The sequence below is a fragment of the Lissotriton vulgaris genome, chromosome 2_2 (genome assembly GCF_964263255.1).
Source record: "Lissotriton vulgaris chromosome 2_2, aLisVul1.2, whole genome shotgun sequence".
Classification (NCBI taxonomy): domain Eukaryota; kingdom Metazoa; phylum Chordata; class Amphibia; order Caudata; family Salamandridae; genus Lissotriton; species Lissotriton vulgaris.
The window spans coordinates 113,552,711-113,569,845 of record NC_141688.1 but is presented as its reverse complement, the minus strand read 5'-3'; the positions used below and the strand labels follow the sequence as shown (position 1 = coordinate 113,569,845).

The 17,135-nt window shown below is 49.8% G+C and overlaps 1 pseudogene across 1 annotated transcript; it reads left to right on the top strand.

Moving 5' to 3' along the window:
• The first annotated feature begins 11,654 nt into the window (after nt 1-11,654).
• LOC147729117 (small ribosomal subunit protein RACK1 pseudogene) lies at nt 11,655-12,223 on the top strand (annotated as a pseudogene). The gene has a single exon (XR_015309196.1). The product of XR_015309196.1 is annotated as a small ribosomal subunit protein RACK1 pseudogene (transcript).
• The last annotated feature ends 4,912 nt before the right edge of the window (nt 12,224-17,135 follow it).

Below are 17,135 nucleotides of genomic sequence, written 5' to 3'. Positions count from 1 at the left end.
AACCCTATGCAGCCGCAGCCCCTGGGCTAGGTAACCCGAGCATTTCGGTGCTCCAACGCAGGTTCACTATCCAAGTGTCCAGATCCTTTGTCGTTTTAAGTCTACCTAGTCGGATTCGTCCGAAAACAGTAACTTTAGAAATACTAGCCTCCATAGACTTTGTCCTGCATCCCGCGTGAGAGTGCACACTCTCCACCCGATCTCCCTAGGCCTCCTGCTCCTAACCTTAGGGTTCAGTAGTGTAGTCCTAGCGATCCTGAAGCCTCTGGATCTTGTTACTTACTTATTATTATTATTATTATATGAAACTTGTAACGCGCTCAGCTTACCTGGGGGCATCCCGGGCATAACCTGCTAGTATTTCGCATTCCACTTTTAGAGTATATGGTTTGTCGTGCCCCTCGGGCATTTGTGTGAATTGTGCAACTTGAAGTATTTTCGGAAGGGTTTTGTATTGTGCTTAGCTCCCTGACTCATAAAGAGTTCAGGGTAGACTTGTTATAAAGAAATATACTTTATTTTTCATAACAACTTGTGTGGTGTCCTTTCACTTGGTGTTCAAGGGGTATATGTGATGGTAAAACAGCTGGCTTAACACGCCCTCTAGAGTTTAGCCTAAAGACTGCGTTTGTCCACGCTACTAGGATAGCTGGTCTATAAGGTTGACTTACAACCAATCATCAATAAGGGTCGTTTGGTATGATACACAGTGATCACTAGAATAGTGAGCACTATATATCAGGCCAACTTCTCACAACGACTCCCGGACCCATGGTGGCTCCGACTCCACGACCGGTCCCTCGACCTCCTCGCGGACCGGGGCCTTGACCGGCGCGGGGCCCACTGCCGGAGCTCGAGTCGTTTGCGGGACCGCCCCCGCCTAGCTTTAGACTTCAGAGCCCGGCAGTCGGAGCAGGCTTTGTCGTGGTGGTTGAAGACAACGGCGATCGGGGTCCGTAACTGACATCAGTCGGTCGCAGTCGGCGCAGGTCTTAAACCCGGGCATGCCTACCGGCACCGTCGGAGTCGTTAGACTTCGAAAAGGATCAAAAATGCTCGAAAAAGTTTAGTTAAAAATTGACTAAGGGGTACCACTTTTTCCGGATCTGCGCTTGCTGGCGCGGAAAAAATAAGTACTGACGTCAGCATGCGAGGGCGGCGTCTAAGTACTCCGGCGATGTCATCCCGGCGCCAACGACGCCGACGACGGGCGTGGAGCCGCAGACAACGCCTACCGACGCGCAGGGGTACTGCTACTCAAAACTTTCTGGATCCAGTCTGACGCCTGGGGATTTTCTGAGATAAGGAATCTAATACTAACCTGGTTCTTTCAGATAATCTGTAGAGTGATATTAGGGTATAAACTCTAGGCCAAACATTGTTCCACAGTGGTAGTGTTACTGAAGTGGTGCTGGGATGGCTCACCTATAAGCGCGGGTACAGCCTGCAGTGCCACGGGACAGTTGGCTCGATCCAAGTCCCCTGTGTTAAGGCAGGTGATCACACAGTGGTCCGCACATATTGGAGCGAGTCATCATGCCACAGCAGCCCCTGTGCACCCCAGCTGCGGCCACAAGACTACGGTAGCCACAGCAGCACCCAAACCCGGAGGGTCAGCCTCTCACCTTGCTGTACCACTCCAACCCCCATGACAGACGCCAATATATCACTGCGGCTAGGCCTACTCAGGTCCCAGAAAGTAGACTTGAGGCCCGCAGAAAGTCACAAAGAGGCAGCACCGGTGGCCCAAGCGGTTGTTGCGGGCCTGCCCAAGCCACACTCCACAGCACACAGCTCTGGTGTCCAGCTTTCCAGGCATGCCTACATACCACCTTCCAGCACCCTACAGAGGGTGGTAGTCAGTCTCCGTCGCCTAGCGTCAGGTAGGTGATTGAGGCAGGTCAGTGGACGACCTCCCCAGTGTAACACACCTGACTAGGCTGCAGTTTGGCAGTACAATGACAGAGTTCTGCTAGGAGGAAGTATCTTCTCCAAAATGGGTTCTGTGGTACCACACTGGATGCAGGAATAAAATGTGTGAGTGCTCTTTAGTGGATGTGCCTTTCAGGGTGAGCCCGAAATTAAACACTTTTAAATGTCAGAAAAACACAACCTCTCCATGGAACTCCCCATTCTGAGCTATGAATATGTTCATAACTTGGATACATTGGGTGGGCATTCTGTTACTAATTTGTGGTTGTGGAGGTCATTTTTCATGAATCCCTAAATGAATTTGAGGAGGCACAGTAAACAAACTGAACACCACTATTAACTCAGTACCCATAATGTGCAAGCGTAAATATACTATGACAAAATATTTTAAACTGGGTTTACGCAAAAGAAAATACATTCTCAAGAATCAAAGTTCAATGGCAGGGATGATTTATATATGTGGAAAGGAATGTGTTCAAAAGGCTGCATCATGGAAAAGACGAAAAAGGACCTTGGAGAGATGGTACTTCATGTCTGAGGAGTGGACTTGACTAAAGGAGCAAGAGTCATAAAGAATTAATAATGGCTATCTAAATCAGAGAACAGAGGGGTGAACGTGTGAAGGAAATAGCCGGCAACAGATCATACTGAGTACCAAAGTCTGTGCACAATTTTTTAGTCTTAAACGACTCTGAAATGTGTGCCTCAGCAAAACAATGATGGTCGTGAGTGTGGAAAATCTAACCTTGGAACCAGGCCCTCGTCTCTCATTGATAATGGGCAAAGGGTATCTCTAGTTCCCTCTTAGCATGGTAAGCATGAGCAAATCAGTGCCAAACAGGATATTCTTCAGCTTTTCACAAACATATATCAACAGACTGATTATACTAACCTCTTCAAATGATTTTTCCTCAATTTTCTTATCCATCTTCTGGTCAGCAATATTTGTTGTAGGTAACTGGAAGAAACAAAAAAAGAACTAACATTTACATCAAAGTAAAATTATGTGTGGATTAATTTGGCATTTGGGTTTCACAAATCATTGAAGTTTATCTGATGTGTTCACTTTGTTTCTAATGCCCCGTACCCCCTTACATTGGGGATGAAGTCATAAGTGCAAGTCAGAAAATAATTTTAAGAAATCGAGCTATGGGAATACCTCCACAAGAAATACATTTGGGTGATGGGAAATGGACAGGTGTATGAGTAGTCTAAAAATTGTAACAGTATATATGTAACACAAAATATGATGGAAGGAATGATTACAATTAGTTTAACCACTGGCAGTCGCTTGGTGTAGCATTCCAACCCATCATTCTTTTGTCCACCATGCTAATTCAGATTAAACCCAGTGATATGCAAAATAACGATTGGCTAATACTCAGCCCCGGGTAATTAACAATAGCTGAAATTAGTTCAAGTGTTCTATCCATCACTTTTCTGAATACTACAGTATATAAATCGTTGTTGAAAATAACAGATTTCTAGAAAAGGATGCAGTGATAAAATAGACAAGTGAAGAGGCAGAGATTGAGAGATTTGGAATTAAGAGCTCAAGCAGTCAGCGTCTTTTAGGATGCGAAGAGGAAGAAAATGAGCACGAATTACATTGAGTCGCTTTTTAACTGGAGATACTTTACAATATAAAATAATTCCACTTTTAGGAAGTCTAAGCTGATGCAATTTAGTTTCAAAGAACTGGGAAACGTTTTGTACTGTTATCATAAGAGCAGTATATATTCGAGGATAAAACTACTTACTGTGTCCTCTGTGCCTTCTTCACCATCCACTGGACAGATCCACGTAAACGACAACATTTTCTCAAAAGGAGTAAAGGATGCAGTCTGTAATTAAACACCAACATACACAGGTATAGTATAGCCTGAAACACATCAAAAGCAGCGGCGGCTAGCCGTGGCAGTGCTGCGGGGCGGTGGGGTGGGCGGGGGAGGGGTTGGATGGGGGTTAGTGCAGTCCGACATACGACGGACAGGAGTAAGGTAAGTAATTAAATAAATAAAATAATTTCCTTACGCGCGCTGTTTTGCCGAGTTGGCGATGCAGCGCCCAACCTAAATTGTTTTATTTATTTAATTACTTACCTTACCCCTGTCCGTCATATGTCAGACTACACTACCCCCAACCAGCCCTTTCCTCACCCGCCTCACCACCCCACAGCACTCCCATGGCGAGCCGCCACTGTAAAGAGCATGAGTGAATAATAAACTATAGGAATATCGAGTTTCCCCTCTATTGTTGATGTCCTTGGTATGGTTAAAAATGTGCAATAATGGGATGCACCTGGGTAAATTGTCTTCCCCACACCCTCTTATTCTTCCGACATGTCTCAGTCTCTACATCAAAGTCACTAAGTGTCCTGGGCTTTTGTCCTGATAGCAGGGTATTGCAGCAAGTAGGCCATTCAGCTAATCGCCTGTATTGTTGCATACTTAAATGACAATGACACTCTCTTGTTTTTTTAAAGTAGGCCATTCAGCTAAACCATTTTAAAATTCATTTTCACAAATCCATAACACTCTAATTGATGTGATACCTAAGTTTCTATGGTCCTTGATCACGTTGACATTGGGAGAGGAGCCATGGGTGGCAAACACAAGAACATTTCGAGAAATGCAGTGATGTTAACCCTCCCACAAGAAATTGCGCTAGCTGATAGTAAATGGACCGCTGTACGATCATTTAAAGAATTATCTAGTTATGGAATTATTTGGTGAAATTAGCAGTGCCAACAAAGTCATGTAAAAGCTGGGAAAAGTTTACAATACTTGTTGATACAGACTGTGGATGAAGTGTTTAAGAGGAAATGCATGGAAAGGGGAAAGTTGAGAACATAAAGCTCAAGAAGTGAGTCTTCAAGGGTTGCAGGTGGAAGGCAATAAGCACAAATGACATTGATCAGTTTCTTGAATTGAGATAGGGTACAAAAGGAACAAGTTACTTACCTTCGGTAACGATATATCTGTAAGAAACAGTAGTTAGTATTAGATTCCTTACCTTAGAATATCCCCAGGCATCAGACTGGATCCGGAAACTTTTGCGTAGCAGTACCCTTGTGCGTCGGTAGGCGTCGGTCGTCGGTCATCTGCGTCGTGGGCGCCGTGATGACATCGTCGGAGTACTTAGACGCCGCCTCCGAGTGCTGACGTCAGTTCTTAGACACAGCTTTTCCACGCCAGAAACGCAGAGCCATGTTAAAAACCAACACTGGCGCCATTGAAACTAGGGCCCTGAAAGGGGATGACCTTAACCCTAGATATCGGTTCGCAGAACAGGGAGGATGGGTGGGGCGGTAAGGAATCTAATACTAACTACTGTTTCTTACAGATATATCGTTACCGAAGGTAAGTAACTTGTTCATCTGAAAGAAACAGGTTAGAATTAGATTCCATACCTTAGAATAGATACCCCAGCAATACCAACCCCGGAGGTGGGTCTGCGAACCAATGATCACACCAGAAAGTCCTGGAGGACGGAACGGCCAAAGAAGCCATCTCTCCGGACTTGGCTGTCTAGGCAGTAGTGTCTTGCAAACGTGTGCAGCGATGCTCACGTAGCTGCCTGACAGATGTCCTGCAAGGGGACTCCCCAACCCAGGGCAGTGGTAGCCGCCGTGGCCCGAGTGGAATGGGCCCTCAACCCAACAGGAGGCTCCTTCTTTGCCAAGGAGTAACAAGCCTTGATACACAAGACGACCCACCAAGAGATGGTCCGCTTGTGCACCGCCCGTCCCTTCTTAGTGCCCACGTAACCAACAAAGAGTTGGTCATCCACCCGGAAATGGCGTGTGCGATCCAGATAAAACGAAATCGCACATTTTGGGTCCAGACGGTGGAGCCGCTCTTTCTCTTTTGAGGGATGCGGTGGCGGAAAGAAGGTGGGCAAGGTGATAGACTGCCTGATGTGGAAGGCCGTGACAACCTTGGGCAGAAAAGAGGGTCTAGTACGCAACACAACCTTGTCCGGATGGACAGAAAGGAAGGGGGGTTTAGAGAAAAGAGCCTGGCGCTCACTCACTCTCCTGGCAGAGGTGATGGCAACCAGGAAAGCAGTCTTCAAAGTAAGAAGGCGGAGAGGACAGTTATGAAGTGGCTCAAAGGGAGCGTACATCAGGTAAGTAAGAACAAGGTTCAAGTCCCACTGAGGCATCACAAACGGAACAGGGGGGAACATGTGTGTGATGCCCTTCAGAAAACGAGTTGCAATAGGGGACTTGAACAAAGATGGTTGATCAGGCAGCCTTAGAAAGGCCGAAAGGGCAGAAAGGTAGTCCTTGATAGTGCCCAGAGCAGAGCACTGCTGGGCAAGAGAAAGAAGGAAGAGGAGAACCTTCAGAAAGAGGGGCAGAGAGAGGATCCACAGCCTTTGCTGTGCACCATGCCACAAATCTGTTTCACCTGCAGGCATATACCGACTTCGTGGAGGGACGCCTGGCTGCCAGAATGACATTACAGACTTCAGGAGGCAAGTCAAATGGCCTCAACTGTCTCCGCTCAATCTCCAAGTATCCGCCCTGTTTGTTGCAGTACCACATGGCAGTGGTGTTGTCTGTGAACACCTGCACTACACTCCCCCGAACAGAGGGGAGGAATGCCTTCAGTGCTAGACGAATCGCCCGCAAGTCCAGAAGGTTGATATGGGGCCAGGACTCCGCGGGAGACCAGAGGCCTCTGATCTCCGCCTCTCCCATGTGGCCCCCCCAGCCCTGGAGGGACACGTCCGTCACAACCACGTGCTGTGGGTGGGGAAGGGAGAGGGATCTGCTGCGGCCCCAATCGCGGTCCGTGAGCCACCACTGCAGCTGTCTCGCAGTGCCCTCCGAGATCAGGACATGGTCGGACAGGTTGCCCTGATGCTGGGCCCACTGAAATTTCAAGTCCCACTGCAGAGCCCGCATCTGCCACTTGGCGTGATGCACCAGAAGGATGCAGGAGGCCATCAGCCCAAGAAGCTGCAGCGCCAACCTGACCGAGATCCAGGATAAAGGCTGAAAGTGGAATCGGAGCCTGAATATCCGAACCCGCTGTTCAGGAGGGTAAACCCGAAACTGCGCCGAGTCGAGAACCGCTCAGATGAAGAGGAGCTTCTGAGAGGGGCACAGGTGTGACTTCGGCACATTGATGGAAAACCCCAGCTGGTGCAGGAGGTCTGCCGTTGTCTGGAGGTGGCTGACGACTGTCTGGAGCGAGCCCGCCTTTAACAACCAGTTGTCGAGGTAGGGGAAGACTGAAACCCCTAACCTGCGCAGATGAGCTGTGACCACCGCCATCACTTTGGTGAACAAACCTGGGGCGCTGGTAAAGCCGAAGGGGAGCACGGTAAACTGAAAGTGGGAGCACGGTAAACTGAAAGTGCTCTTGGCCTACCGTGAACCGCAGGTAGCGCCGGTGGGCCGGCAGGACGGGGATGTGAAAATAAGCGTCCTGCAAGTCCAACGCTACCATCCAGTCTCCAGGGTCCAGGGCAGCTAAGACCTGAGCCAGTGTCAGCATTTTGAACTTCTCCTTCCGGAGGAAGCCGTTGACGTGCCGTAGATCCAAAATAGGGCGTAGGCCCCCTTTGCCCTTCTTGGGTACCAGAAAGTAGTGGGAGTAACAACCACACCCTACTTCTGGCCCAGGAACGCGCTCGATGGCCCCCTTGGCCAAGAGGGCCGTAACTTTCTCCTGCAGAAGTCGCAAATGATCCCCCGATACGCGGAGAATTGCGGTGCCATGGCTGGAGGTGTCGCTTTGAAGGGGAGGGAGTAGTCCCTTCGGACGATTTGCAGCACCCACCTGTCCGAAGTGACGGTGCGCCAGTGGAGGGGATGGTGAACCCTGCCCCCCACTGGCGTCATATGGGCCTGAAAGCACGGACTAGGAGGGTTTTGAGGCCGATGCTGCGGGAGAAGGTGTGGACTGGCCTCGCCGTTGTCCCCGACCGCCTCCACGGCGGTTTCCACGGCCGCCACCCTGTTGGATGTTAGTCTGGGGTGCGTGGCTGGCAGCACGTGTGGGGGCGTCCCTTCCTTTGCCACAAAAGGAGCGAAAGGAACCCGTTTGCTGGTACGGGGCCGTGAGGCCCAAGGACTTGGCTGTAGCCCTGGAGTCCTTAAAGCGCTTAAGCGCATGGTCTGCCTTGTCGCCAAAAAGGCGACGGCCATCAAACGGCATGTCCATGAGGGTATTCTGGACATCCGCTGAAAAGTATGCGGACCTCAACCAGGCGTGGCGACGAATCACCACCGTCGTTGCCATCGCTCTGCCCAGTGAGTCGGTGGTATCCAGCCCACACCGGATGGAAAAAGGCGCTGCATCTCGACCCTCCGCAAGGGCTTGGGCGAGTTTAGCCTTGACCTCTGCCGGGCATTGTGGCAGCACGTCCGTGACCGTGTCCCACAGGGAGTGGGTGTAGCGGCCCAAGAGGCATGCAGTGTTGGAAGACCGCAGTCCCAGGCTAAAGGAGGAGAATATCTTCTTGCCGTAATTCTCATACCTCTTGGATTCCCGATCAGGCGGAGCCGACGGGAATGCGGTCTGGGAGTTTGAGGCCTGGATGACCAGGCTCTCGGGGGTGGGGTGGGTGGACAGGAAACAAGGGTCGCCCGGGGCCGGACGGTGGCGTCTGGCCAAGTTCCTAACTACAAGCTGACCTGTAGCGGGCCTGGACCAAGTGCCCAATAGAACGTCAGTTAACGCCTCATTAAACGGCAGCACAGGCTCAGCCGAGCTCTTGGCCGCCTGCGTCAATACCACACTGAAGGTTGCCCCTTCCTCCGTAGCCACACTAGGAGGCGAGACAAAACCAGTGTCTGGCGAGGTGTCCAGACCACTGGCATCCCCAAGTCCACCTGTTTAGTCCTCCTGGGACTGACACTCACGTGTCAGAGGGTCCTCAGACCCCTCCCAATACTCCTCATCACCCATCTCCTGATAATCAGGGCTGTCAAATGAAGGGGCCGGTTCATTGAAGTAAAACTCCCCAAGCGGCGTCGAACCGGATCAAGGGAGACATTGAGGATGGCGCCCCCCGAAGACGGCGCCGGAGGTGATACCCAAGGGACCGGCGCCGGTGAGGTCGTTAGGTCAACCGGCGATGACCTGGATCCAGAAGCGGATCCAGTGGGATCCTGCGGCGCGGGGCCCGAAAGCGTCGGCGGCGTCGGGGCCGAGGCACCCGCCGGCGTCGGGGCCAATGCACCTGACCCACTAGGGCCCCCAGACTGGTCTGCTTGGCCCGAAGGCGCCGCGGAGCCTGCCGGAGGAGTGAGGAACCTCATGGCCATGAGGAAGCGCACGATCTCCTCCGGCGTCGCTTGCTGCCCAGGGACCGGAGGGCATGGGGCAGGTCGCGATGCCCGCGACTCCGACGGAGCCGCATGGGCGGTGTCACCCGAACCCCCGGCTGTGTCTCGCGAGCGTCGGGGGAGTCGGAAGAGCAATGGCGTCTCTTCGACTTATTGTGCTTACCTGACCACTTCGAGTCTGAGGAGTGATGTCGACTCCCGGAGCTATGATGGCTCCGACCCCGCGACGGGTCCCTCGACCTCCGTCCGGACCGGGACCTCTCGCGGCGCGGGCCGACTGCCGGAGATCAAGCCGCTTGTGAGACCGCTTCCGCCTAGCTTTCGATTTTAAGGCCCGGCAGTCGGAGCAGATCTTGTCGTCGTGATCAATGCCGAGACAGTGGAGGCACCGGAGGTGAGGGTCGGTGACCGACATCAGTCGGTCGGAGTCCTCACAGGGTTTAAAACCTGGCATTCCTACCGGCACCGATCGGAGTCGAAGACTCGAAAGAATGATCAAAAAGATCTCAAAAAGTTTAGTCAAAAAATGACTACAGTACCACTTTTTCCGGATCTGCGCTGCTGGCGCAGAAAAAAGAAGAACTGACGTCAGCGCGCGGAGGCGGCGAATAAGTACTCCGACGACATCATCACGGCACCCTCGACGCCGACAACGGACGCGGAGCCGCAGACGACGCCTACCGACGCGCAAGGGTACTGCTACGCAAAAGTTTCCGGATCCAGTCTGACGCCTGGGGATATTCTAAGGTAAGGAATCTAATACTAACCTGCTTCTTTCAGGTAAACAGTTATAGAATTGTGTTCTGCTTTAGGTAAATTCTCTCCAGTGTGCCAAGCCCACACTGAGAAGGGAAGAGCTTTTTGGATTTTATTATCTGAAACTATAACTACTTACTATGTCCTGGATGGCGTCATCGCTTTCCACAGCACTAAGATGGGGGTTCTAATGGTAAAAGAGAAAGTCAGAAAGAATCTAACTTTTGTTGTACAAATGCCACATCAGTTATAGAGGAAAAACATGGCACGTATGCACTAATCACCACACATCAAGTTCAGCACTAGTCAAGGATAAATCGGATCTTATCTAAATGAGGTTGAGGAGAAAGTCGGGCGAGTCCCAGATGTTTAGATTGCACATGAGGAAACAATATCTGTGGGTGAGACTTAAAATCCTGGAAAGTATGTGGTAAACACCTTACAACACGTTCATTATTGTTCTTGGATATATCAGATATTATCTTTATAAGAAAGACGACTCAGTTGTGTGGGTCGTGGAGGCTAAGAACTGACGATTATTTATAATATTTTCTCATACAGGCATATACTGCATTTGTGAAGTTCTAATACAACACTATAACCAGGGAAACTAATTCTGCCAGCACCGGCAAACGGTCGGTGCCAACTCCATATTAGTATAAGCCAGAAATTGAGTTCATAGAAAAGAAAACATATTTAAAGAAATCATGGTTCAACGGTTAATAGGTCATTTATGCAACAAAATAAATGTGTGTAACTTTGAAATCCCATATGCTGGAAAACATTAAAAATTACCCCTGACAGCTGTACTTCCAAATTAACTGGGTGAATGGTACTCGAGGGGCAAGAATCTTACCAAAATGACAAATGCTGAAAAATCTGAACTGTTTGAAGGATGAATAGATAACTGAAGTGGAAAGCCTGGAACACTTTTTACTATGAAGGTGAATTGTTACATAAGAAATGAGCCTGCATGTGATTTGAAAAGTGTGCATCAGCAAATCCAAGAAAGTCCTGTTAGTCACGGGTATATATTAACAGGGTGAATATATTTACCTCATCGGGTGACGTTTCCTTAGCTGTCTGAATCAGCTTCTGGTAGGCCTCATTAAAAGTAGGTTTCTGTAGTAAGATCCCACAACCTCAAGGTGCCATCCCAGGACCCCGAGAGCGCAAACTGGCCGTCCGAGGAAATGACCACGTCACTGACGAAGTGAGAGTGTCCTCGAAGAGCGCGCTGAGGGATGCCATAGTTGGTCTCGTCGTGGGTCAGTTTCCACATGATTACACTTATATCCCGGCTAGAACTCAAGATCATGTCGGGGAACTGCGGAGTGGTGGCGATTTGCATCACCCATCCATTGTGACCCTTAAGGGTACCCCGAAGGGTCATCTGCTCAGACATGGCAGCGGCTGGCCAGGAGGGACGGCGCGCGGGGAGGATGGAGTCGGATGGAGCACGGGGAGCACCTTGAGGTTGTGGGATCTTACTACAGGCACCACCACCCGCCGCTTCGTGGGCCACAACAAGGATGTTCTGAGTGTTGCCTTCTCCGCTGATAACCGTCAGATTGTTTCTGGCTCCCGGGATAAGACCATTAAGCTGTGGAACACACTTGGAGTATGCAAGTACACCGTGCAGGTATGCAGCGCACCGAAGATGGAGGAGGAGAGCCACTCTGAATGGGTTTCCTGTGTCCGCTTCTCGCCAAACAGCAGTAACCCCATCATTGTATCCTGTGGTTGGGACAAGATGGTCAAGGTGTGGAACTTGGCTAACTGCAAGCTGAAGACCAACCACATTGGACACACTGGCTTCCTGAACACGGTCACAGTCTCCCCTGACGGCTCGCTTTGTGCCTCTGGCGGAAAGGACGGACAGGCCATGCTGTGGGATCTGAATGAGGGCAAGCACCTGTACACCCTAGATAGTGGAGACACCATCAATGCTTTGTGCTTCAGCCCCAACCGCTACTGGCTGTGTGCGGCCACTGGCCCCAGCATCAAGATTTGGGATCTGGAGGGGAAGATTATTGTGGACGAACTGAAGCAGGAAGTGATCAGCAACAGTAGTAAAGCTGAACCACCTCAATGTACCTCGCTGGCATGGTCTGCAGATGGGCAGACTTTGTTTGCTGGGTACACAGATAACCTCATCAGAGTGTGGCAGGTCACCATCGGGACGCGATAAATATGCAGCTAAAATATGCCTTTATTTCTGTTCAGAAAAAAAAATGAAAAAAAAAAAAAAGTAGGTTTCTGGAAGAAGCAAAACAATAACATTTAGAAGGAGGTAAAACTACACGTGTTCCTCATTTTAGAATTCATATTCTCAAATCCATTGAATTTTATCTGATGTGATTACTGGTTCCCAATGTCTTTGAACTCATCGCCCTTGATGGTGCAGTCTCGAGTCAATTAGCCAAAAGAGAATTTCGAGAAATAGAAGGATGTAAATAGTAAAAAAGTTATTTGACTGAAATGGTCAACTGTGTGTGCATTCAAAGGGTCGTCTCCAGCCACGGCTGCTACAGGTAGGAGAGGTGGGGTTAGGTGAGGTGGGGGTTTTGAGAGATGACCACAAGGGGAAATTATTTATTTATTTAATTTTCCCTCATGGTCATCTCTCGAAATCCCCCCTCACCTGGCCCCACCTCCCCACCACTCTTACCTGCAGCGGCCGCGGCTGGTGCCCATCTTTGGGAACCAATTGGAGCATAAATAATGTTGGACCAATCGGAGACTTGATCTGACTGATAATGAGTGTTGTACCTCTATTTCCCAATTCCACCTCTCCGACCCCCTTGTTGACAGTAAGAAGCTGTTCGGAAGTAGAACCTTTTCTTACAAAATACAGGACGAATCAGTGAAACAAGAAAACCTTGAACAGACCTCAGGCCTGCGCATCAAAAGCGGCGAAGCGCTTGTTGGCTGTGCAGATCTTCAAGATGATTTTATATACAAATAGATGATTAATCTACTTCATTGAAAAATTTAGAATGCTTACCTAATGAATTGACGAATTTCAAGACATGTAATATAGGATGTTTAGCACTTGTAATCAAAAAGTATTTATTTTATCATGACGCGGTGGCTTACTCACCTCCCAAATGGGAATCACTTACCAACTACTATACAATAGTGTAATGGTATTTTAGGGCCCTCATACATTCGATCAAAGGAGTGGTGCCTGCTATACATTTCTCGTGAGTATGTGAGAGAAGATGAAATGCTGGGTGAATCCAGTGAAAGAAATATTTGGATTGGGAGATGAAGTAATATACTCTAAATTGTGGGTTACCATTCCATCCCTGCAGTAAGGTTGTATCAGCATGGCTCAACGTATTCTAGCCTGTTTGTTGGCCCATGCAAAAGTAATACGAATGGAGCAGATTGTGCTGAAAAAGGTGTTTGTAAGGGGCAGTGGAGCAATTACAAGTAGGTAAAGCAGTCTGGGGAGGAAACGCCTGCTATGACAGAGAAAGAATGAGAGGAGCCTAGTGTTGTATCTGCTGCTTGAGTTTGTGGAGTGTTGGGCCATAGTTAGCATGTAAAACTAGTGCAGAGTCTCGGTATATATGTTTACCAAGATAAAGTGTTGGATTATGACACCAAAAAATGGGGAAGTTTATAATTTATTGGGATACAGTGCACGTCAGTGGACCATCATGGACTTATCCCAGTTAATTTGAAGTCCAAAGAATTGTCCAGATTTAATTATCTCTCTCAGAACAGGGTTTTGGTTAACCACAGAATACTCCTTTTACAGTATTATGTCGCTGGCATGTAAGGATGTAAGGAAGGCCTGCTGTGAATTTTGAACAGAAATTGACTGCTGAAAAATAGCGTGCCGGACCCTAGAATTTAGCACCCGCGCTATGATAGGTTTAGATGGTGCTGCTGGAAGAGGGCAAACACCCAGGGATCGAAGCACCCTTTCCACTAGGGACATAGATGATAGGTTGTCTATGCCAAACAAGAATGTGGAGCATCTTTTCTACAAACAGTTCCATCAGTCTAACAGTCATGGAATCCGGGACCCCCAGAATGTGCAAATCATTGTGGAGTAACCTTGGCTCGAGGTCTTTATGTTTGGTGCGTGTTATGTTTAATGATTAGTACTTCCATCAAGACGCTTTTCAAGGTATTGATGCATTTTGAAGTATGCAGCAGGGCCATCCTCCAATTCAGATCATTGAAAAGAAGGGAGAGATCACCTACCTGGTGGACCTTGGAACTCCCAGGAGCCCTCACAGAGTACTTCATGTGAACAGGCTCAAGGCATTTGTTGACAGGGAGGACATGAGCTTGCTCATGGCCACAGATGAGGGACAGGAGGAAGAGAGTGACCCTCTCCCAGACCTGCTCACTCAGAACCCTGATGATGGGTCAGTAGATGGTGTAGTCTTTTCTGACAGCCTCTCTGAGCATCAGCAAAAGGATTGCAAACAGGTTCTTCAATCCTTTATACAAATGTTCTCTCTGACACCCAGTCAGACAAACTGGTGCACCCATGAGGTGGACACTGGTGACAGTCTGCCTATAAAGAGTAAAATCTACAGGCGACCTGACCACGTCAGGGACTGCATAAAGCAAGAAGTACAAAAGATGTTGGAATTGGGAGTCATTGAACCCTCAGAGAGCCCTTGGGCTAGTCCTGTAGTTCTAGTGCCAAAACCTCACACCCAGGATGGTAAGAGAGAAAGGAGGTTTGGTGTAGACTACAGGGGTCTCAATGCTGTCACTAAGACAGATGCCCATTCAATACCTAGAGCAGATGAACACATAGATAAATTGGCTTCTGCCAAATTCTTGAGTACATTTGACCTAACAGCTGGTTATTGGCAAATCAGGTTAGCTGATGATGCCAAAGCCCAAACAGCACTTTCTACTACAGAAGGTCATTACCAGTTTGTGGTGATGCCCTTTGATTTGAAAAATGCACCTGCCACTTTTCAAAGGTTGGTGAATCAAGTTCTCACTGGGTTGGATGACTTTTGTGCAGCATATCTAGATGATATTGCTGTCTTCAGCTCCACCTGGGAGGATCACCTGATCCACCTGAGGAAAGTTTTGGAGGCCCTGCAGAAGGCAGGCCTCACTATCAAGGCCACCAAGTGCCAGATAGGGCAGAGTCAGGTTGTGTACCTGGGCCACCTTGTAGGTGGAGGCCAGGTTCAACCATTGGAGTGCAAGATACAGGCCAGAAAGGACTGGGCTCCTCCAACCACCCAGACACAGGTCAGAGCTTTCTTGGGCCTGTCTGGTTACTATAGGAAATTTGTCAGAAATTATGGGACCATTGTGACCCCACTTAATGACCTGACAAGTAAGAAAATGCCAAAGAAAGTTCAGTGGACAGTTAGCTGTCAAAAGGCATTCGATGACCTAAAGCAGGCCATGTGCACTGAACCTATTCTCAAGAGTCCAGACTACTCCAAACCTTTCATTGTCCAAAAAGATGCTTCTGAGTTGGGTGTGGGAGCTGTTCTATCTCAGCTGAATATTGATGGTCATGACCAGCCCATTGCTTTTATAAGTAAAAGGCTGACCCCTAGAGAGAAACGCTGGTCAGCTATTGAGAGGGAGACCTTTGCTGTGGTTTGGGCCCTGAAGAAGTTGAGGCCATACTTCACTCACTTCAAGATTCAGACAGACCATAAGCCCCTCTTGTGGCTAAATCAAATGAAGGGTGAAAACCCCAAACTTCTTAGGTGGTCCATTTCCCTACAGGGGATAGACTTTACAGTGGAGCATAGACCAGGGACTGACCATGGCAATACAAATGGTCTCTCCAGGTATTTCCACTTAGAACAGGAAGACTCACCTGGTCAAGGTTAGTTTAATGTCCCTAAGTTTCGGGGGGGGGGGGGGTTATGCAGGAGAGTAGGGTCTGCAATCCTATGGTACTAAGGGTTGTTTGGACTGATTCAAGGTGATCACTAGAACTAGTGAGCATCATATATCAGGCCAACTTCTCCCACTATCTACAAGCTGACCTGTAGCGAGCTTGAACCATGTGGCAAGAAGATCATCAGACAAGGCCTCACCAAACGGCAGCAGAGGCTCGGCCGAGCTTGCCTGCGGTTTAAGGACCTCACTGAGGAGGTTAGTCCTCACGGCCGCGACTGGGAGCTCCAGGCCCAAGGCCTTGGCCGCCCGCGTCAGCACCACACTGTTGGCAGCCCCCTCCTCCATAGCCACGCTAGGAGGGGAGATAAAGCCAGTGTCTGGCGAAGTGTTCAAACCACTGGCCTCCCCTAGCTCACCTGCCCAGTCCTGATAAGACTGGCACTCCTGTGCTAGAGGGTCCTCAGACCCCTCCCAATCCGCCTCGCCACCCATCACCTGAGACTCAGGACCAAAGGATGGGGTCGGGTCATAGAAGTAGAAATCTCCCATCGGCGTCGAGACCCGAATCGAGGGAGTGATCAGGGACGGGGACGCCCGGAGGCGGCGACACCCTGGGGGCTGGCGCCGGCGAGATCGTAAGGTCGACCGGCGACGACCCGGATCCGGACCCGGATCCTGTGGGGGCATGCGGCGCCGGGACCGAAGTCACCAGCGGCGTCGAGACCGAAGCACCCAGCCGCGTCGGGGCCAAAGCGCCCAACCCGCTGGGGCCCCCAGTCAGGGCCGCTGGGCCTGAAGGCGCTGCGGAGCCCGACGGAGGAGTGAGCGACCTCATGGCTGTGAGGAAGGCCTCAATCTCCTTTGGAGTCGCGTTCTGCCCAGGGACCGAGGGGTATGAAGCAGGCAGCGACGCCCGCGGCTCCGACGGACCAAGTGGGCCGCGTCGCCCGAATCCCCTGCCGCATCATGCGAGCGCCAGGGGGAGTCGGAAGGGCGATGACATCTCTTTGACTTCTTGTGCTTACCTGAGGACTTCGAGCCGGAAGACCGAGGGCGACTGTAGGAAGGTGGATATCTGACTATGGTTGCCCCCAACTTTTTGCCTGGTGTTTTGCTGGTTTTTCGACTTAGTTGACCTGGGACCCTGCTATTCAGGGCCCCAGGCCCACTGCTCTCTCTGTAAAATGAATTCCATGTACCTTAGGTACATATCTAATTGGATACTGAGTCACCTTATCAGTCCCTGTACAGCATACCTTAGGTATCCAGGGCATAGGTGTACCCAGGG